Source organism: Aulonocara sp. 'chitande type north' Nkhata Bay, linkage group LG23 (assembly GCF_057382095.1).
Source record: "Aulonocara sp. 'chitande type north' Nkhata Bay isolate Kocher_YH1m ecotype deep benthic linkage group LG23, A_spYH_male_GT1.1, whole genome shotgun sequence".
In the NCBI taxonomy this organism is placed as follows: domain Eukaryota; kingdom Metazoa; phylum Chordata; class Actinopteri; order Cichliformes; family Cichlidae; genus Aulonocara; species Aulonocara sp. 'chitande type north' Nkhata Bay.
In genome coordinates this window covers 6,202,793-6,223,967 of record NC_141365.1, presented here as the reverse complement: position 1 = coordinate 6,223,967, position 21,175 = coordinate 6,202,793, and the positions used below count along the sequence as shown (strand labels likewise).

At 43.1% G+C, this 21,175-nt stretch overlaps 1 protein-coding gene across 2 annotated transcripts in view; it reads left to right on the top strand.

Moving 5' to 3' along the window:
* Window positions 1-21,175, top strand: part of agbl4 (AGBL carboxypeptidase 4) — a 352,436-nt gene that overhangs the window by 156,179 nt on the left and 175,082 nt on the right. The gene's annotated exons all lie outside the window — the stretch shown is intronic.

Genomic DNA, 21,175 nt, shown 5'->3' with positions numbered 1-21,175 from the left:
TACGGCCGTCTTCTTCTGTTTGTCTACCACCACTATGTCCGGTTGGTTAGCCACCACCATTTTGTCCGTCTGTATCTGGAAGTCCCACAGGATCTTAGCTCGGTCATTCTCCACCACCCTTGGGGGCATCTCCCATTTTGACCTCGGGACTTCCAGGTTATACTCGGCACAGATGTTCCTGTACACTATGCCGGCCACTTGGTTATGGCGTTCCATGTATGCCTTGCCTGCTAGCATCTTGCACCCTGCTGGATTGTCTCTGGAGCATCTTTACACAGCCTGCACCTGGGGTCTTGCCTTGTGTGATAGACCCCAGCCTAAATGGATCTTGTGCTTAGTTCTTTCTTCCGTGCTGTCTTTCAGTCCAGCTTTGTCAAGCCACTGGTAGGATTTCTGGATATCAGCCACCTCCTCTATCTGCCGGTGGTACATACCATGCAGGGGCCTGTCCTTCCATGATGGTTCCTCGCCTTCTTCCTTTCTTGGGTTTCTGCTGCCTGAGGTATTCACTGAGCACGCTGTCAGTTGGGGCCATCTTTGTGATGTATTCGTGGATGTTCGTTGTCTCATCCTGGACTGTGGTGCTGACACTCACCAGTTCCCGGCCCCCTTCCTTCCGCTTAGCATACAGCCTCAGGGTGCTGGACCTGGGGTGAAGCCCTCCATGCATGGTCAGGAGCTTTCTTGTCTTGATGTCAGTGGCCTCTATCTCCTCCTTTGGCCAGCCTATTACCCCAGCAGGGTACCTGATCACGGGCAGGGCGTAGGTGTTGATAGCCCGGATCTTGATATATATATATATATATGTGTATATATATATATATATATATATATATATATATATATAATCCCCACTCGCCCCTGCCGGCGGTCTATCCTCTACCACAGGCCTGGGAGCTTGAGGGTCCTGCACAGTATCTTTGCTGTTCCTAAGACTGCACTCTTGCACCCTGCTGTTATGTGCTGGATTGTCTCAGGGGAGTCTTTACACAGCCTGCAGCTGGGGTCTTGCCTGGTGTGATAGACCCCAGCCTCTATGGATCTTGTACTCAGAGCTTGTTCCTGTGCTGCCATAACTAGTGCCTCCGTGCTGTCTTTCAGTCCAGCTTTGTCAAGCCACTGGTAGGATTTCTGGATGTCAGCCACTTCCTCTATCTGCCGGTGGTACATACAGTTCAGGGGCCTGTCCTTCCATGATGGTTCCTCCCCTTCCTTGTCATTCTTGGGTTTCTGCTGCCTGAGGTATTTACCGAGCACGTGGTCTGTTGGGACCATCTTCCTGATGTATTCGTGGACGTTTGTTGTCTCATTCTGGATTGTGGTACTGACACTCACCAGTCGCCAGCCTCCTTTCTTCCTTCAGCATACAGCCTCAGGATGCTGTACTTGGGGTGAAACCCTCCATGCATGGTCAGGAGCTTCCTGGTCTTGATGTCAGTGGCTTTATCTCCTCCTTATTCCAAATGTTCGAACACTGAGCTACTAATTGTTTCGCCGTAATTCTCGATGCTGGGTTTCGAAGATTCCATAGGTCCCTCATTGTATTCATGTAAACTCTTCATCTGGGGTTACACGCATTGTAGCAACGGCGCCCTATTTTCATCTCTTGCTCACCGATGCCGTCTTGTTCCAGTAGCCCACTTCTCATCAGGTTGTCCTGGTTCCTTAACACCTAAAAGGAACCAACACCTGATGCGGACCTTGTTAATCTGTGTGTGTGTGTGTGTGTGTGTGTGTGTGTGTGTGTGTGTGTGTGTGTGTGTGTGTGTGTGAGTATTACATTCAATCCTATTGGGTATACATTGATGATCAGAAATCATCCGTGAGTTGTTTTTCACAAACACTGTAATAAAAGTGGCCTGTAATTGACGTATATGTGCTCAAATATAAACATAATATTCAAGCATCAATCTAGCTGTATCTTTTGAGTGAAGTGGCTGGCTGTTTTGTAATGTCAAATAAATGGCTCAAACTGGAGTACACCAGCAAAGCCATTGTTTTCCTATAGAGAGAGCACTAGAGCAGTGCAGACCAGCCAAGTGGCTTGTGTGGTATGTGTGCTCCTGCCTGGGTGGCCCTGAGTGTGTGCACAACATGTGCACATGGCTTCCTCTGAATGTGTGCATCTGTTTGTACTTGCTTGTGTTTGTGTTTGTCAGCAAGTTTGTTGACAACACTGTAGGACATCAGGGTGGGATTGCTCTGAATGTGAGGAAACAGCTCATCTGAATATAGATGGGTCCCATCTGGAGGCGGTTGGCTTCGGCCCTTCATAATTTTGTAAGCAGCTAAGCATCTGGGGCCCGCTAATGAAACTAAAGGCATAGCAAAAGGCCCTGGGCTACCACCGGCTGCCTGTAGCTGTCAGGAATGGAGGGAGGACCCCATTAACTGCTCCTTCCATAATTCTTCCTCTGCCCCACTGCAATCCGGAAATATTAAATATTTAGGTATTAATGTCTCTCCTAAGCTTTCAGACTTAACTAAATTAAACCACATCCCACTTCTAAAGAAAGTAGAAGGCGATCTGACTAGATGGAAATCTTTACCCATATCACTCATGGGAAGGGTCGCCACTATAAAAATGATGATCTTACCAAAAATAAATTACTTATTTTTGATGATCCCTAACAAACCATCACAAGATTGGTTCAGATCTCTGGATTCATATATTTCCAAATTCCTTTGGAAAGATAAACCCCCGCGTATCAGCTTAAAAACGCTACAAAGAACCAAGGATAGAGGAGGATTAGATCTGCCTAATTTTCACCAATACTTCTTAGCCAACAGGCTTCAGTTCATCTCAGAATGGTTAAAACATACCTTCTTAGTTGAGCCCTGGCTAGATGTTGAACAGGCACTATGCAAGGATCTAGAGATTTCAGACCTACCATTTATTAGCTCAAACATCAAAAGACATGAATGCTTTAAAAGTATCAATATCAGCTTTTCTCTGACAGCATGGTGGGAGTTTCTAAAAATAACGGAGTCTTCATTAATCCCATGCAAACGTACACCTATCTGGAATAACCCTGACATATTACAAAACAATAATATGATTAATTTCCCAGAATGGAGTTGTAAAGGAATTAAATACTTAGAACATATATTAGAGGGAACAGAATTTATTCCATTTGACAGACTAGTTGCACAATATGGGATCAACAAGACAAGATTTTTAGAATATCAACAAATTAAATCCATAGTAAAAAAGAAATTTAACCTCAGTCAAGTTGAATTACAAACACCACTAAGTGCGGCACATTTTCTTACTCTTAAATCCCCCAAATTATTATCTAAAATATACAGAACACTTTCTAAATTAGATGAATCAATATCCCTTCCTATTGCAAAGTGGGAAGCAGATTTATCAGTCAGCTTAGACCAAAACTTCTGGTCTCAGATTTGCTTAAAAACCTTTAAATTAATTAAAAATCCCAGTCTGCAATTAATACAATACAAAATACTACATAGAGTGCACTATACAGGTCATCGGATGTTCAAGATGGGCTTTACATCTTCCAACAACTGCTCACACTGTCAAGGCAATACACCAGACAATTACATCCATGCTCTTTGGTTCTGTCCACCAGTGCAAAAGTTTTGGCGCGAGATATGTGAAGACTTATCAAAGTGTCTGAAATGTAACATTCCAACTTCCCCCTTAGTGTGTTTACTGGGCAGCTTAGATAATGTCACTTCAGAAAAGAATATCGCCCATATGGTTTTCACTGCCCTATGCATAGCCAAGAAAACAGTCCTCATGAACTGGAAAAATAAAAATAATCTTAATTCTAACCAATATAGAAATTATCTATTAGATTACATTAGTCTTGATACAGCCTCTGCCACCACATCAGATCAATTGCTCTGGACTCCTTTTATCAGCTCCATCACCTAGTGGGGGTGGGGGGTCATAGTTTGGTCCCGCCTTCACTGTTGTGATTGGTGTGGGGGTAGGGACAGGCTTAGGGCGTCGGGGGGTTCCCCGGAGGCATCTTCCTTGGGGGGCTCAACCCGGGGTAGCGGTCATGTCCGGTTGGGGGCTCTGTTGGCTCTCAGGTGACTGTTTCCTCGCGGCTGCGTGCAGCGGGGCTAGGGGAGGGTCTGTGCTGACGGACGTGGGTTACTGACCTGGTAGCCTGGCTGGCCCTGGGTGGGTCCGGGATGGGCGTGAGGTTCTGGGGGCGCTCCATCTCTGGGCTGGGGCCCGGGCCGGGCCTCGGGGGCTTGGATCCTGGTTGGTGTGTTGCCGGGGTTGTGGGCGGGTGGGTGCATGGGGGCCCGGCCCTGGAGCAGGGTGCCGCCGGTGCGTCGAACCGCCTGGGGGGCTCTTCAACTGGTGGGGGAGATGGTCACATCTTGCAGGAGCTTTCCTCTCTTCAGGAACTCTCTCTGCAGGAGGGGGAGATACAGGAGAGGTGGAGGAAGATCTCAGCCTGGGCGTTTACTGTCTTATGTAGTCTGGAAGATGAGTGGATGGTGGGGTGGGTGCAGTTTTCTCTGTGGTGGGGTTGGGTGGACTGTCCCGGGCTCTGTGGGGCCGGGAGGCGCTGCTGCACTGGGCCCCGGTCTGGATGGGCCTGGGCCCCCTTTCCCTGGTGGGTCGCGGAGTGTGGGAGTGCCTACTGGGGTCAGCGGGGGAGCTGGCCCCAGGGAGGGGTTACCTGCCCCTCCCTTCCTTCCCTCCCCATCTCCAGCTGCCTCCCTCTTCCCGCTCCACCACAACCACCCACACATGCAGGGCCTTGGAGTAGGGGTATGTCACCAGGGTGCAGAGGAGGCTACCCCCCCCCCCCCCCCCCCCTCTGTCCCCTTCTGGCTGCCTCTGCCTCAATTTTATCCCACAACTTAGACATTTACATCATTCACACTCTCATTACACATACATATAGGATCTTGGGGGTGGGCACAATCACGGAGTCCAAATTACCATCAGGGTGTATACCTCACCCCTGGCGTCGTTGCCCACCTCTCAATTTTAAATACACTTAGACATTGAGGGCTAGCAGGAGGGACTATGCGCTTACCTGCTGCTCCTTGGCAGGTAGCTCCATGCCCTCCTGGGTTTTAATTGCACCTTAGAACACACATGCATCAACACTACAATGAGTGGGTGGAGGGAGGTTTGGAGTCTTCTCCCACCCCCATTCTCTGCGGCCTGCTGGAGCGGGGGGGCTAGGTGGAGTTGGCCGTCTGACTGCGGAGTGTGGGGCCTCCCTGCTGCTACGGAGTCGGGGTGGTCTGCCTCTCCCCACCGCAGGGAAAAGGGTAACACCACCTGGGTCTGGGTGCAGTTCCCCCCTCCGGGGGCAAGGGTACCTAGACCCGGTTTGTAGAGTACGCTTGGGGAGTGTGATTGTGTGTACAGCGTCTCTTTATGTCTGTCTCCACGTTGGTTGAGTGTGGAGTGAGTGCATATGAGAGCATGAGGGGGGGAATGGATGTTTGTGTCTGTGTGTGCCTGTATGTCTGTGTCTATATGTCAGGCTGGGTATCAGACGCCACCTCTCTGGGGACACCTCAGGCCCTCCAAGGTTTGGAGGCCTATCTCCACCTACCACCACTTCCCCTGCCGGTGGCGGACTCCCTCAGGTGTCGGTGCGTTGGTGGTTCTTTGTGTCTGGGGTGGGCGTCCAGGTACACTCCGGCTCACTCCTTGGCGGCCGCTTATCGGGGCCTGGAGCCTGGGGCTCGCTCGGGCCCCTTCGGGGGTGGGGTGCCCCCGGCCTCTCGGCCTGGGGCTCGGTCACTCAGGCGCAGCTGGCGGCCGGCGGAGCTCATGGGCGCGTCACTGCAACTCCCCCTGGCTTCTGCTCCGCGGCTGCTGAGTGAACCCTCATCTGGGACTCTCCTCAGCTCCTACTGGAACAGTGGCGCGGCTGCCCCTCTGTTGGTCTTCCATGGTCTCTTGTGTTCTGGGGGCCTCTGGATGTCTGGAGTTTTGATCTCCTCCATACCTGCTTCACACCCTGGAGGACGGGGCTGTGGCCCCCCCACACTCCCTAGCAGATCGTTACATGGAGAAACCTTTGGAATACAAGCGCGCTGATCCACACAGGTATGCACACGGGTGTTCACTGCTCGTAGACCCAAATTACACCTTTCTTGGCTGCTACTTCGAAGCACATCTGTCCTGCGTGCTGCACAACAACATTGAATATTTAGTATTTACTGCTGTTTACACTTAGCTAGATTAATGCGATGGTGTTGTGTTTAGTATGTTGCTTTGTTTTTTTTTTTTGTCTTTTTTTGCTTGTTTTCTATTCTTCTCTCAACAGGTGATCCAGGAGATTTTTTTTTTTTCTCCCCCCCTTTCTCACTGTCCCTCTCCCCTTCTGTTTTTCCTTTCCTTCCTCTTTCTTTCTCCCTTTCCTATCCCTCACTCATGTCTGTCCCGTCTGTAACATCTGAAAATAAAATATAATAAATAATAAAAACAAAGATCGACCAAATGGACCAATACGGCAATGCCACGATGATCCATTTGGCAAAGTAAATCCATTGGGTATCCTTGTTGGTCTTCAGACAACAATTCTGATGGCTAAAGAACCAAATGGGACAGGCGAAAAAAAAAAAAAAAAGGAATGGAGGGAGGACGATAGGAATGAGGACGAGTGGAAATATGGATGGAGGGAGACACGAGCCAGGAGGAAAGAGTGTGTTGAGAATATTGGAGGTCTTAAAGAGACCTAGATGGCTCCTTTGAGACAACAAGCAAGAAAGCCAAGTAGGCCATTAGAAAACTGAGCCATAAAATGAAGACAGTGGTGTCTTTATTGTGGCCCATTAACTCGCATGTTCATGTGGAGATAGCTACACTGTGTGCCACCGTAATGAGCAATATAACGATGCCCCAGCATAGAATGATGCAGTGTTAAAAAAAACACTAGTTAAGTAGAATCATGTTAACTACTAACATCAGCTTTTGTGTGTGGCTTTGGACTCCAGTAGCTTACCTGAATTGTGTGTCTGTCTTACAAGTAAATCCCAACAGGATATTCTCTTTTTATTATCTGTTACTTTGTATCACTTCAGCTTTCATTTCTTTTCCTAAAACTAAAACACTTTTCCATGAAATACTTCTCGAAATTCCTGTGTAGCCTGAAGTATATATATTTTTCCCTCTGCTTGCTTCACATCCTTGCCTTCCCTCCATTAATGTGAATGACCCTGAGCAGCTGTGCTGTCCACAGTGGCTGCTACTTGTGGTTTGCTTAGGGAATGGAAAGCCATAGGCCCTTTTCTTAAACTTTATTATTATTGGTCCTTTATTCCTGTGTCAGTCTGATTTCCCAGTGGAAATGAAATGAAAAAGCAATTGGTTCTCCTTTTTATTACTGTCATCTGTGTTTTCTGGTCCAGAGAGTAAAATTGCTTGATCTCAGAGAGTTGCACTTTTACCCCCCCACCCACCCCTGTACGAAGTCACCGTAAAGAAAAACAATAACAGGGAAAACAACAATAAGCATCAAAAAAAAAAATTACCTGTCAAAATGAGCGTGTCTGAAACTGGAGGGCCGCCAACATGCTGACACCCACCAGTTGTTTATGACGGGATGAGTCAGTTAGTCCGATGGTGGCCTTCTGTATCTGCCAGCTCCCACAGTTCAGGAAAAGATGTTTAGGAGAGATTAGGATCATAGACGATGAAGGACAGACATGCAGAATGCAGAGGTGGAGGGGGCAGTAAGTCGAGAAAGACAAAAGGCGGAGAGTGAGGAAAAAGTGTTAAAAGATATTTTGTGGACAAAAAGAAAGACAAAGGATTCCCTTGAGGTTGTGGCTAACCCTAAAGAGGCATCCCGATGGGGGCTCCTCATCTCAGCACCTCAAATCATTTATTCATTGGCTTCATTAAGAAATAAATTCCAAGACTGCTTAAAGATCGATCTCCAGGTCACTTTCTGTCATCGCTATTCCTAATGAAAGCCCCAGTGTGTATTCATTCTCAGCTGTTTATGCGGCGTTTGTGGAACAGTTACTGTTAGCTAAACAGTTAATAGTAATTTCTTGTCATGTCATTTTACAGACTTCATTAGTACCGCAGCAGACGATCAAAATGAATGACACTCGATAATTTGCGTAAATACTGCATTGCTCTTTGATAAAGCAGACAGTACCCTTCACTGCCAGCCGGTGTCTCAGCAGCATCGTGGGTTTATTTAACTTCATCTAACTTCACATGCAGCACTAGACAATACAACAGAAGAGTGACTGTTCCCTGGACCTTCACACGTGTAATTACAATCGAGGAAGATAATTAAAGAGGCGGAAAGGAAGACAGATCTTGTCATTTAGGGAACAATGCCGTCCAATCTACTCATATGTATTCTACTTCCTGAATTATCAGCTGACATGATGGCACAATCAGGAAGAACGCCCCCCCCCCCCTTTTTTTTTGTTGATATTTCTCACCTACTGGTCATCAGTTACACAAGGAGCTGTTTGATTGAAGCGCCTTCTGTGTGTTTGAGATAATGATATGATAGGTATAAGTTAGAATAGAAAACAAATGTCCAGCTCCACCGGGTAAAAAGAGCTATGCCAGTAAAATGTTTGTTTTTAACCATTTTAAAACGCCTCCAGACACATTTCTAGCACATATTTTGAGGCGTTACCTAAATTAACTTTAACTTCAGTGATTGCTTAATAACCCACATCTATTGCTTGCAAATAGGTAGACATTGCTGCAAATAAAATCTGGTTAGCTGGAGAAGTAATTGATTCATTTACTTCTGGGTGGTACGTCACCAGCTACGTTCAGTAGGGTTCATGTTTTAAACCCAGAAGCCATCTCTATCTTTTATATACAGTCTAAGGGGCAGGAATAGCTCAGTAGGTAGAGTGGCGGCCCCATGATCGGAAGGTCGGGGGTTCGATTCCCCTGAACAGCTACCCTGAGGTACCCCTGAGCAAGGTACCGTCCCCACACACTGCTCCCCGGGCGCCCAATGGCTGCCCACTGCTTCACTGAGTGAATGGGTTAAATGCAGAGAGGGATTTTCCCCACGGGGACCAATAAAGTACACTTTCTTCTTCTTCTTTCTATGGTCAAAATGGGACTTGCAGGGAGCATTTATGTATAAGAAACATGCTGAAAGCGTTGCCACACTACCCAAGGACATTCTCTTGAAGGCAAATGTAGGAATTCTGTAAGTGATGCTAATTTTTTGGATATGCAGCTAATAATTAGCTCCAAAACAAAATTATAGCTAAGAATAATGACTGACAGAATGTTTGTTGTCAGTAGTTTTAATCGTTGAAGGTACCAAAAAGCACTCATGGCAGAAGTTTAGTCTTAACAAATTTACTCTGGAGGGAATTGTGCCTGTTTACATGAACTCCCATATAATTTCTGTCTTGACCAGCAGGCCCAGGAACATTATTTTTACTAGAGAAACACCAGTAGCATAGCTCAAAACTCAAACCTGTGCAGTTAAAAGTTCTGAGTAAATAACTGGTGCATCACAAACACATTTTTTTTTTCAATTTTAAATGGCGTTTTGTTAAATATGTGCATTTTCCTGAGTGCACATATTTTCCACTAAGAGCTTGAAGGAGTATTTACGAGGACCGGCAGTCTCTAGACTGTGGATGCTGCGCACGTGTGTCCGCAGAGTTGGATCGTAGAATAGACAGAGATAGAAACAGAGATTGAGAGTCTATAGAGTAAAGGCATAGGGAACCAGTCATGCATTCTGTTCAGCCGCCTGTAAAAATGACTGAATATATAAATGAAAATATTTTTGATGCATTCAGCGGGAAGGTCAAGGTTCAAATGAAGTTTTTGATGTGGGGCCGAGACTAAAATATTGAAATACATATTGTGCAAAGTTTAGACACTATTTAAAATGTAAATAAAAACTGAATGCAATGATTTGCATAGCATTAAAATGATATATTAATATAATATTAATATTATCTATGCATGCTAATTTTAATTTTTTTAAAGAGCGTTCTATAGGTTTCATGAGATTAGTGTCTGTATACAATACTAGTAAAACTCTTGAGTCACCCCCCATTTCTCCATCTTTTGCTGCCAAGAAGCCAGACTTTCTTGTAATATTTTTTAAAGTGGTCTTAAACAGTAGTTCTCTGGGCTCTCTGAAGGTCTTTCAGAGGTTCTCTTTGAACACTGACTGCTTTTCACTCATTTTTAGTCCAGTCCTAGTATCTTTTCCAGAGGACTGCTGTTTTCTTTATTCATACTGACCTCTGAATCATTCTAGACATGTTCTCATTTATGTTGTGGAAATACTTAAATACACCCAGGAGTAACAGTAACATAAAAAGTAACTTGTTTCCAAATGACAGAATGCCTTAACTTATCTCAGATTGATGAACCTGGCAATACTAAGTGTCCCATGTCTGAAGGGGCTCAAATCTATACGTATATAAGTCTGGTCAATGACCAATTGTAGGAATGGACCTAACATATGTTGTCGCTGTCTAAATAACAGAGGGGATCGTGCCAGCATACATTCATGTGCCCCTACATCTGTATATGTGTGTGTTTTTGTTTGTATGGAGTGGGTCTTCACTCACTCTGGCACCTTCCCAGCTCCCCATGGCCAGACCAGCAGCTGGCAGGCAGAGATTGCCCACTCATCAAGCCACTTTATCACTAGGCCCGTGGAGTTCAAGGGGCCTGTCAAAGACCAAGCGGAGGAGGCTCCTCACTCCTTTTATACCAGCACACTTTTATACCACCGGTGTTAATTTGCAAAACTTGGCCAATGAGCTCTCGAAAAGAGCGGCTGTGAGCAAAGTATCGCAGATAGTTTGACAAAGGCTTAAATAAAGAACAACAGCTAATGTCTTTGGCAGTAAGGCACGCTTACTTACATTTGGGATTTCTTGCCTTCTTGGGAAGGTGCTCGCTTCCAGTTGAAACAATATAATGTTTGGGAATTTTGCTGCTGACAGACACAAACACAGCTAACTCGCACGCTTTCTTGCCGAGAGCAGCCTTCAATCCTCGCTAAATTATTAACCAACAAAAAATACTGGCTGTCACCTTGTTGTAGTGGTTGGTTGACAGGCATAGCACAGAGACTGTACCGCTGCTGCTCGAGACCTTACGCTTTCACGACGAGGTATCGAGAACTTGAAGCTGAGCTTTAAGCCTTTACTTCTGCGCCTCCACACTGCAAATAAGAAACTTTAAGATTGCTCTGACTGTTGGTCCTAGTAGTTTTCACTCCTGATCTCCTTTGTCTGTCTCACCCTCCCTAACACACTCCCTCCCTCCTTTGTCCTACTTAGCCAGCAACTGCAAAATCACTTATCTTCACCTTGCTTCCTCTGTCTCCTGCTAATACACATTAGCAGCCAGCAGCCATATGTAATAGGACTGTGTGTGCCCCTGCTGGTATAATGGCTTCTCTGACACTTCTCCCATTAAATGTGGTCAGGCAGTGCTACACAGGAACCCTCTGCGCACGCTAAAATATTGTTATGTAACTACCATAAACAAGCTGGCCGGTGTCAGTGACTTTGGGAATATGTGGGGGGCTATTTTTGGTTTATTGGACCTTACCTTTTTTTCTCCTTGTCTTTATTTCCTCTGACTCTCCTTCCAGCCTCACCTGCCTTGGGTTATAAAAACCTTTTATCATAATAAGGTACACGCAGCTGCATTAGGAAACTCATCAGATTACAGTGTGACTAAGTGGACATGTCTGCTATATCTAATGGGCTTTTTTATCTTAAAAACCGTGTCTGTACAGTACCACATACAGTACAGTAACTAGATAGCATCTGCTGCTCCATGGGCTGTGTGTGGTGAAGCCTGGGCTAAGTCTCGGATAACGTGATCATCGGCAGCATCCTTAACTGTTACCGTGACAAACGAGAGCTCTGATTCTGCCTGATAAGCGACATATTCATTTGTTTAATTAAAACAGCTTGTCTCATCGTAGTGAGGGGTCAGTTTAGAGAATGTTAGAATTAAAGCAGGTAATTAAGTAAAGCTCCAGATAAGAAACCCCACAGAGGTAGCTGCTTCTGCCAGTAGGGAAGGCAAACCTAATCTATCCCCTCTGCAATCCCACAAGGTCGTTCACTTTATTAAAGTCTGATGCCACTACCGCTGCCCAGCAGCCCAACATGATGAAATATTTTATATACTTGTTGGGAAGGAGGGAAAGAGGGAGGAAGAGGTAGCACGGACTAAAGTCTATAATACTACTACACAAAAATTAAGGTAATTAAAGACTGCTTGTTATCTTGTCTATGAGAACAGGAAAAGAACTTGTACAGCAACGAGCACCTTGACAAAGATATTTGTTTGGCCAATGGAGTGTGGCGTTAATTATCACAGGCTGATTAAAGGCACCGAGCAGGAATGGATGTCGTTTGTCTTGCCAGCCGTAGACTCTACGGCAGCTAGCCAGGTCATTATTTTAGGGACCTTTTGGGGCAATTTTAAAGTCGGGGGATGGTTTCTCTAATGTTGAGTGAGTCAGTAGTGTAATGGAATAGCGGGATAATTAGTCAAAAGGTGTGTTACAGTGATGAAAATAGATGCTACTGTAGCAGAGGATAGTTCAGATATAAGCTTGCACTCCATGCTTTGCAGTAAAAAAATTTACAATTTCTAATCAACGAATGCAGGTGGAAATGTCGCTCTGCAAGCCCAGCTAGATCTGTGGCGAACCAGGGCTTTCTCTCCAATTCACTCAAGCTCTGAGCTCCCTGGTATTTCTTAAACGATTAGGTCTCGGAGTCCAAATGTCACAAAGTGTTGTAGGTCTCAAAACACCATTGTGTTTTACTGCAGAGTGATTAAAAAAAAAGCCTGTTCCTATCAGGTTATTTCATCGGTTACATGTGTGCAGCAGTAATTTCTTTGATATATAAGGAGGTAGATCGCCAATGAAGGTCTACCTGAACCTACTGATTCACTTCTTTAGAGAGTTTTGATGTCTGACCATTCAAAAGAATAACCAGAACCTAACATACCATCTCAGATGATAGATTTGCAGGTTTTTGAGGCTGCGAGTTTGGAGTTTTGGGTGTTACAGTAGCACCTGGGTTTTGAGGGGGGTTAGCAGTAATTGTGTTTGGATGAGATGGTGTAATGCCAAATTTGTGCAGATTAAATACGAAATTCCTTGCAAAGATTCCTTGGATGATCTTTTGTTCAGTTAAACAGACGACAATCCATAATATTAATAAAATAATTGCATCAAAATTGATAAAAAATGAGAAAACCACTTAACTGGCTCGTATTAGCTGAAGTACTTGCAGGCAGAGAGTCACTGCCAGTGTGTCATAGATAATTTTAGCCTCAACACAATTAAAATACATTGAGATTGAGACATATCAGTATTTTCCATACCTTCCTTTTGCATAGTGGAGATACAAGAAGAGTGTCTCACCTTAAGTGGCCATGTGAGAAACAGTTTTTGGTACTCCTGCGTTACTTAATATTTCAAAATCTAAAGTAATGATATGAAGGAGATTCATATCAGTTAATAAACTTAAGGGGTTTCTTTGTATCTACCTTTCATGTTTAAGCAGATTGAGTTTAGCATGTTATTGAGACAAAATAGATTAAAGTATCCAGTCTCAGTTATAATGTGAAAAGGTTTACCAATACGCTTCATAATGGGCAGCCATAAATTCCTATTCCCATACACGTCCATTATCGCTCTCAGGTTTTGTAAACTAATGCGCTGACTTATAAACTGGCAATTTATGTAGGTGTAAAGATAAATGCCAGTCAACATTTTTCCCGAAATGTTGCGAAATTTATAGTTAAGAAGTAGAATAAAATGAGTACGAGGCTACTAATCAAATATGCCTGATTCATTGATCATCCGCAAACGTGACAATGAGGGTTTAGCAGGTTGCTGGTCTATAGCATCCAGGTGTGTTAACATAATGCAACATGCTTCATGGGATTGCATGTGCAATGCTCAGAGTCTACTAGCCTCATGGAGCGGTGTTAAATTTTAAAGTTTAATGCAGTATGTTAGAAAAAGACAGAACAAATTTGGCTTGTTTAGCGTTGAGCGGAGAAAGCCTCTTACACCTGAAAAGAAAATGCCAACAGCTTAGGATTACAAAATTCAATCTGAACAAATCAAAAAACCTCTGGAACGATGTCCTGTGGACAGACAAGACCAAAGCAGAGATGTTTGGCAATCGTGCCACATTTGGAGATAATCCTCGTACCAACTGTCTGCACGGTGGTGGAGGGGCAATGATTTGGGCTTGTTTTGCAGCCACAGGACCTGGGCACCTTACAGTCATTGAACTCCTCTGTTCACAAAGGTATTTTAGAGCTGAATGTGAGCCATCTGTCCAACAGCTAAACCTTGGCCAAAATTAGGTAAAGTAGCAGGAATATGATCCCAAATACAGCAGCAGATCTACACGAGTCCTCAAACTGAGTAAAAGCTGTGGCAGGACCTTAAGAGAACTGCGCATGTGGAAATACAAACAAACCTCAATGAACCAAATCAACATTGTAAAGAAGAGTTGTCCACAATTTCTCCACAGATGTGTTAGAGACTAAAGTCAGAAAACAATTACCCCAAGTTTTTTCTGCTAAAGTTTTGAATTGTGGGTCGTACATGCAACTTGAATTGAACTTAAAAAACATTATGAACATCATTATTGTTATTTTACCTTAAAATAACTTGAAAATTCTTTTAAGGCTGCACAATTTTAAAAGCAAAAATCGTGTGACAGCATGTTTCCAACATCTGGCTCAACCTGCTTTTGCTTCTTTCTTCACTGCTCGGGTTCCCGTTGATGTTGATCTTCTTTTTGCAGTTGCCAAATCCTTCAGTTTATCTACAAATACATGCAGAGGGGTTTGTAATTATGAAAGTGAGGTAAAAGTTGCCAACAATACAGGGAGTGCAGAATTATTAGGCAAGTTGTATTTCTGAGGAATAATTTTATTATTGAACAACAACCATGTTCTCAGTGAACCCAAAAAACTCATTAATATCAAAGCTGAATGTTTCTGGAAGTAGTTTTTAGTTTGTTTTTAGTTTTAGCTATTTTAGGGGGATATCTGTGTGTGCAGGTGACTATTACTGTGCATAATTATTAGGCAACTTAACAAAAAACAAATATATACCCATTTCAATTATTTATTTTTACCAGTGAAACCAATATAACATCTCCACATTCACAAATATACATTTCTGACATTCAAAAACAAAACAAAAACAAATCAGCGACCAATATAGCCACCTTTCTTTGCAAGGACACTCAAAAGCCTGCCATCCATGGATTCTGTCAGTGTTTTGATCTGTTCACCATCAACATTGCGTGCAGCAGCAACCACAGCCTCCCAGACACTGTTCAGAGAGGTGTACTGTTTTCCCTCCTTGTAAATCTCACATTTGATGATGGACCACAAGTTCTCAATGGGGTCCAGATCAGGTGAACAAGGTGGCCATGTCATTAGTTTTTCTTCTTTTATACCCTTTCTTGCCAGCCACGCTGTGGAGTACTTGGACGCGTGTGATGGAGCATTGTCCTGCATGAAAATCATGTTTTTCTTGAAGGATGCAGACTTCTTCCTGTACCACTGCTTGAAGAAGGTGTCTTCCAGAAACTGGCAGTAGGACTGGGAGTTGAGCTTGACTCCATCCTCAACCCGAAAAGGCCCCACAAACTCATCTTTGATGATACCAGCCCAAACCAGTACTCCACCTCCACCTTGCTGGCGTCTGAGTGGGACTGGAGCTCTCTGCCCTTTACCAATCCAGCCACGGGCCCATCCATCTGGCCCATCAAGACTCACTCTCATTTCATCAGTCCATAAAACCTTAGAAAAACCAGTCTTGAGATATTTCTTGGCCCAGTCTTGATGTTTCAGCTTGTGTGTCTTGTTCAGTGGTGGTCGTCTTTCAGCCTTTCTTACCTTGGCCATGTCTCTGAGTATTGCACACCTTGTGCTTTTGGGCACTCCAGTGATGTTGCAGCTCTGAAATATGGCCAAACTGGTGGCAAGTGGCATCTTGGCAGCTGCACGCTTGACTTTTCTCAGTTCATGGGCAGTTATTTTGCGCCTTGGTTTTTCCACACGCTTCTTGCGACCCTGTTGACTATTTTGAATGAAACGCTTGATTGTTCGATGATCACGCTTCAGAAGCTTTGCAATTTTGAGACTGCTGCATCCCTCTGCAAGATATCTCACTATTTTTGACTTTTCTGAGCCTGTCAAGTCCTTCTTTTGACCCATTTTGCCAAAGGAAAGGACGTTGCCTAATAATTATGCACACCTGATATAGGGTGTTGATGTCATTAGACCACACCCCTTCTCATTACAGAGATGCACATCACCTAATATGCTTAATTGGTAGTAGGCTTTCGAGCCTATACAGCTTGGAGTAAGACAACATGCATGAAGAGGTTGATGTGGACAAAATACTCATTTGCCTAATAATTCTGCACTCCCTGTAGACATGTGTAGATGTGCAGTCAGAAAAATGCCCTTTCTTATACGTGATATCGCTTTAAGAATTCTACATCATGTTGTTTGGTTGTGTGTGTTGGTGTCCGATGGTTCCACGGTGTCAAATATTTTGTTGCTTTTCAAGATTTTCTTTTTTAACAGCTAAAAAGTCAGCCATGGTTGCTTTGAATTTATCAGGTCTATTAGCCTTTTCTCTTGTTCTTTCTTTCTGTCCCTCGCCTACTCACACAAAAATGCACCCAACACACACACTGGAACATAAAAATACAGCCCACCGCACAAGCCCTCTCAAGGCCAGAAAAACAAATATGCCCATTTTCCTATTTGATTGGGTGTCAGCGTGGGGAGGAAGGGGGACAGGTGTGATGCATAAAATGACCCTGCGACTCCATCACGCGCACGACAGTTTTATGGTGAGGAGGTGTTTCAATCACGCTGCTGCCCTCGAAGGCATCAATCAATACAGACACACACACACACACACACACACAAACGCACATGCCACAGTCACACCAACACACATTCACCTCATGATACCGGCGAAAAGGGCAGCCGAGTTGTTGAAGTACGCTCATTTGCACAGGCATGAAATGAAGTAAACATTAATTTAGATATAGTGTTTTACTGTTTACTTGCTCATTTATTGGATTGCATATTGAATCTTCAAGTATTCTTGAAACAACGTGGAAATTTACCATCAGGAAAACTAAATTAACTGATTTTAAACATCGCCTTTTTAACCTTCCCCAACCTTTATAATTTTCTCAACAGAAAAGGTGCACAATGCAAAATTAAACTTCATCAAGTTACAACATCAAGGTGCAAATGATTAAATAACTAGTATATCATTATTCTGTCGGTAACCCTGCAATTAGCAGTCTAATTCATTCCTTTGTCCCTGCAAACCTTTTCGCTGTACATGTTTTAGTAGTTAGCGGCATAGTATGCAATGAATCTATAAGGAAAAATAATTATTCTGATAGCGGATCTCCACATGTCTTCTGCATTATACGTAATCTGCAACATTGTCGGGGTTGTTTGTATCTCTTAAACTATTAAATCAATCAAATAATTGCAAACAAGCCCTTCTATAAATGTTGGCACACGAGAGGTAAATGCTGCGGAAACAAACTTTCAAGTTATTTTAGAAAAACCCAATATTTGTTTAGTGAGGTGCTTTTCGACGATGGCTTAAAAATCTGTCAGTGCTTTATTTGACCCAGGTAATCACATAATAATTGATTGGATTTATATAGCGCTTTTCTAGGCACCCAAAGCGCTTTACAATACCACTATTCATTCACTCTCACATTCATACACATTCTGTGTTGAGCGCTCAGTGGATCTGCTTTCGACTACTCCGCCTAGGCTGCACTGTCGAGTGCAGATCCACTGAGCGCAGCACAAGCTAGCAAGACAGAAGAACTGTCTTTTCCAAAGATGAGTGATTTCTCAATCAGATTTATTTTTTTATTATCTTGTTGTTTCAGCAACATTACATTTAAAAACTGTACTTTTGAGTTAAAATGTATATTTATAATTTTAATAAATGACAAAAAGACACGAACATTTTTTTGTATCGAAAAAATATCGAACCGTGACACCAAAGTATCGAACCGAACCGTGAATTTTGTGTATCGTTGCACCCCTAATATCTATAGATATCTGCAAAATGTCGATCTCTGTCTTGAGAGCGTCAGGTAATATGTGTGGTAGAGAGCCACTCCACAAATATAAAAATAAACTTTTAATCGTTTTAGATTTTATGTGCGAGGAGTGGAGGGATCTTTAACATAGAAATGCTTCATAAAATGTCCATGGGTTTGTTTTTCAGTAAAGTACCAATAAATAGGAAATTATACTGGCATCTGCACTTATTTTACCAATACCAGCTGGTGGTTGCTTAGTAACTTTACACAGTCTGTTGTAGTATGTAGATATTTATGTGTCCATGTTACACAAACTCAGTGAAAAACCTGAAGTTTCACAATGCTGTGCTGGGTCCAAAAGCCAAAGACGTAACACAATCCCAGAAGGAAACCTCACTGACTCATTTCACCTGTCACTCACACAGCTCTCCTTAGAACATGAGCTGCAAGTAGAAAAATGTATTCTGTTGCACAGCTGCTCAGGCGTACACTGCAGATCCACGGGATAAGGGCTTCTGTCATCATGCTTCAGTCCTTAGAGCTACAACAGTAGCACAGTGTCACTAGATAGGCCTAATTCTGTTAACCACATTAATCATGTTAGTTTAGGAAGTTAATATGCAAAATTGAGTCTGATGTATACGTCATTAGTTTATCTGGTATTTGGGCTCAAACAGCCGTGTAGAGTGAAGGAAAGTTGTTAAAGATCTTCCTGATGGGGAGACATGCAGGTTTTAAATTTAAAATCCATCCAAGTGTTTTAAAAAACCTGGATTGTTAAACATATTGCTGTCACTAGGTGAAAAAAAAGTATCAATTAATTCTGGTTGGTGTCATTGATGCTGTGAGAACACAAAATGTATCAAAATTTAGATTAAAAAGTTTTTTCCTTAAGTTTTGGCTGACCGCCACCCTTGAGTATTCAACATTGGAAGTACATGATTTTGGATTGGCAGCACAGATGGATATACTGGCAAACTGCAACCTCTTTTGGAGATTGAACTATAAATTACTCTAGCCTTCGTCCAATCCATTTAGTAGATGTATTAATAAGAAATATTTTACTAAAAAAAGTGACAACTTTGACCTGCTTGTAGCACCAGAGGAGATGGGAGGATATAACCAAACCCAGATTCATTGTCTGAGTGTCGTGAATGACTTTACAGAATTTCATCCAGCAGAATTCAGCCTGGGAAAAGTAGTGGAGCAACCGAGAAACAAAAAGCCAAGAAAATTAAGTTAAACAACGGATGTCCAAATATACAGAGAACAAGATAACCGAGTTAGAGCGTAAAGTGTTAAGGCAGGAAGACGGGTGGGGTTTTAAGTGTGTCTGTCTTTTGCAGCACGCCTAAATGGATATCCAGTATGTGTAGCATTTATAGCAGCAGTAATTTCCAGCATGTAGGGAGATCTTCAGGTGGGATGCTTAGACTCTGTGTCTTCTGGTAATTCTTTACCATCTCAGTTGATTTGACTTCTACCGTATGTGTGACACTATTATATCTCAGAGCCAAAAAAAGAAAAATTCACAGTAGCTGTAGTGTGTGGCTCCAGCGATGGGGGACACGCCTCACTGTCTTTTAGCCACTGCAATGAAACACGGAGTGCAGGAAGAAGCTGTTTGTGTATGGGTGTGTGTTTTAACCAGTGAGAAGGAACGAGACAAAGGCAGGAAGGAGGGGTTGGCATCATGCATACATGTGAGTGTGTGCTTGTGCGTGTGTTGTGAGGGGTTAAATGAAAGTCAGTGCGCACACATGGGGCATCATAAGCAGACAATGAAAAATGAGAGTGGAGAAGCTGTACTGCGAGTTTCCCTGTGGGAACAGCTACAAACAGGAGTACGTACCTTTGGCGATAATCGCTTTGTGTGTGTGTGTCTGTGTGTGTGTGCTTGTGTGTGAGCTAAATGAAAACTGAGGAATGAATGTAACAAACTTGGTTCTGACCGTGTGTGTGTGTGTGTGTGTGTGTGTGTGTGTGTGTGTGTGTGTGTGTTCACATTAACCCTTTTTAGTTCTCTGAGGTGGGCATTTGATTAAAGCAGGAACTGATTTCCTGGGAATTTCATCTTCTGAGGGCATTAGTTCACCATCCCTGTGTAGTTTGTTTAATAAGCCACCTGTAAGAGAGGTGCCGAAATGAGTGTTAAAGTGATGCTGATGTTGAACATCATTTGGTTTCATATGTGGTTCAGAATTGAAATATTTTTTTCATATTTCTGATGACTGTTTTGGATAAGGATGTTTTTATAGTTGTGCTTTTTTTTATTCAAAAGAAAGTGCTTTTAACTCTAGATGTAATATGTAGTATTAGGGAACAGGCTAATTAAGACTGAATGAAATGTTTGCATAGTTGCTGAGTACTTTACTAATGTTACTTCAGGTGTAAGGTTCGTTAGCTGAAGCATTTATATGATGTTAGCCATTGTAAACATTTAAGCCTATGCCAGCTGTCTCAAAAATAAATAAAATAACAAACAAAATAAACAAAAACAAAAGGAACAAAAAAAAGTTTTATTGCAGTCGAAGGCAAAAAGTCCAAAAAACAAAATACTCTCCTCCAGGGCAAAAGCACAAGATACAGAAAGGTAAGTCCAGAGCTGAAGCACATAAGGAGGACAAGCAGGATAAACAGACAAATAACACAGAAGAGACAGAACTCTGTGACAGCGAGACAAAATAAATCAGACAAAGTAAAAGCAGCAACTGATAAACACTAGACAAGAAGACAGGACACGCTGGGGAGGCTTGACTAATAAATACCGAATCATGAATGAACTGTAAACAGCATAATCTCTCTAACCAAAATTCAGAATGCTAAAATAATAAAACTCAGTCTGCTATAAGTAATGATAGATAAGGCTCTAAAGTAACGATGAAAAGCAAACTAAAACTTTTGAATAACAACCACAAAAGTCAAAGTAACCCAACAAAACACACAGACCATGACATCCCGCCTTCCTTATCAATGAGTTGGGGTGGAGCTATCGCAGCAGCTGCACTAATTGCCATCTTCTATGTTTAGCTTTTCCTGTGCTTGTAAATGTCCTCAGTCTACTTCTTCTTTAGTATTT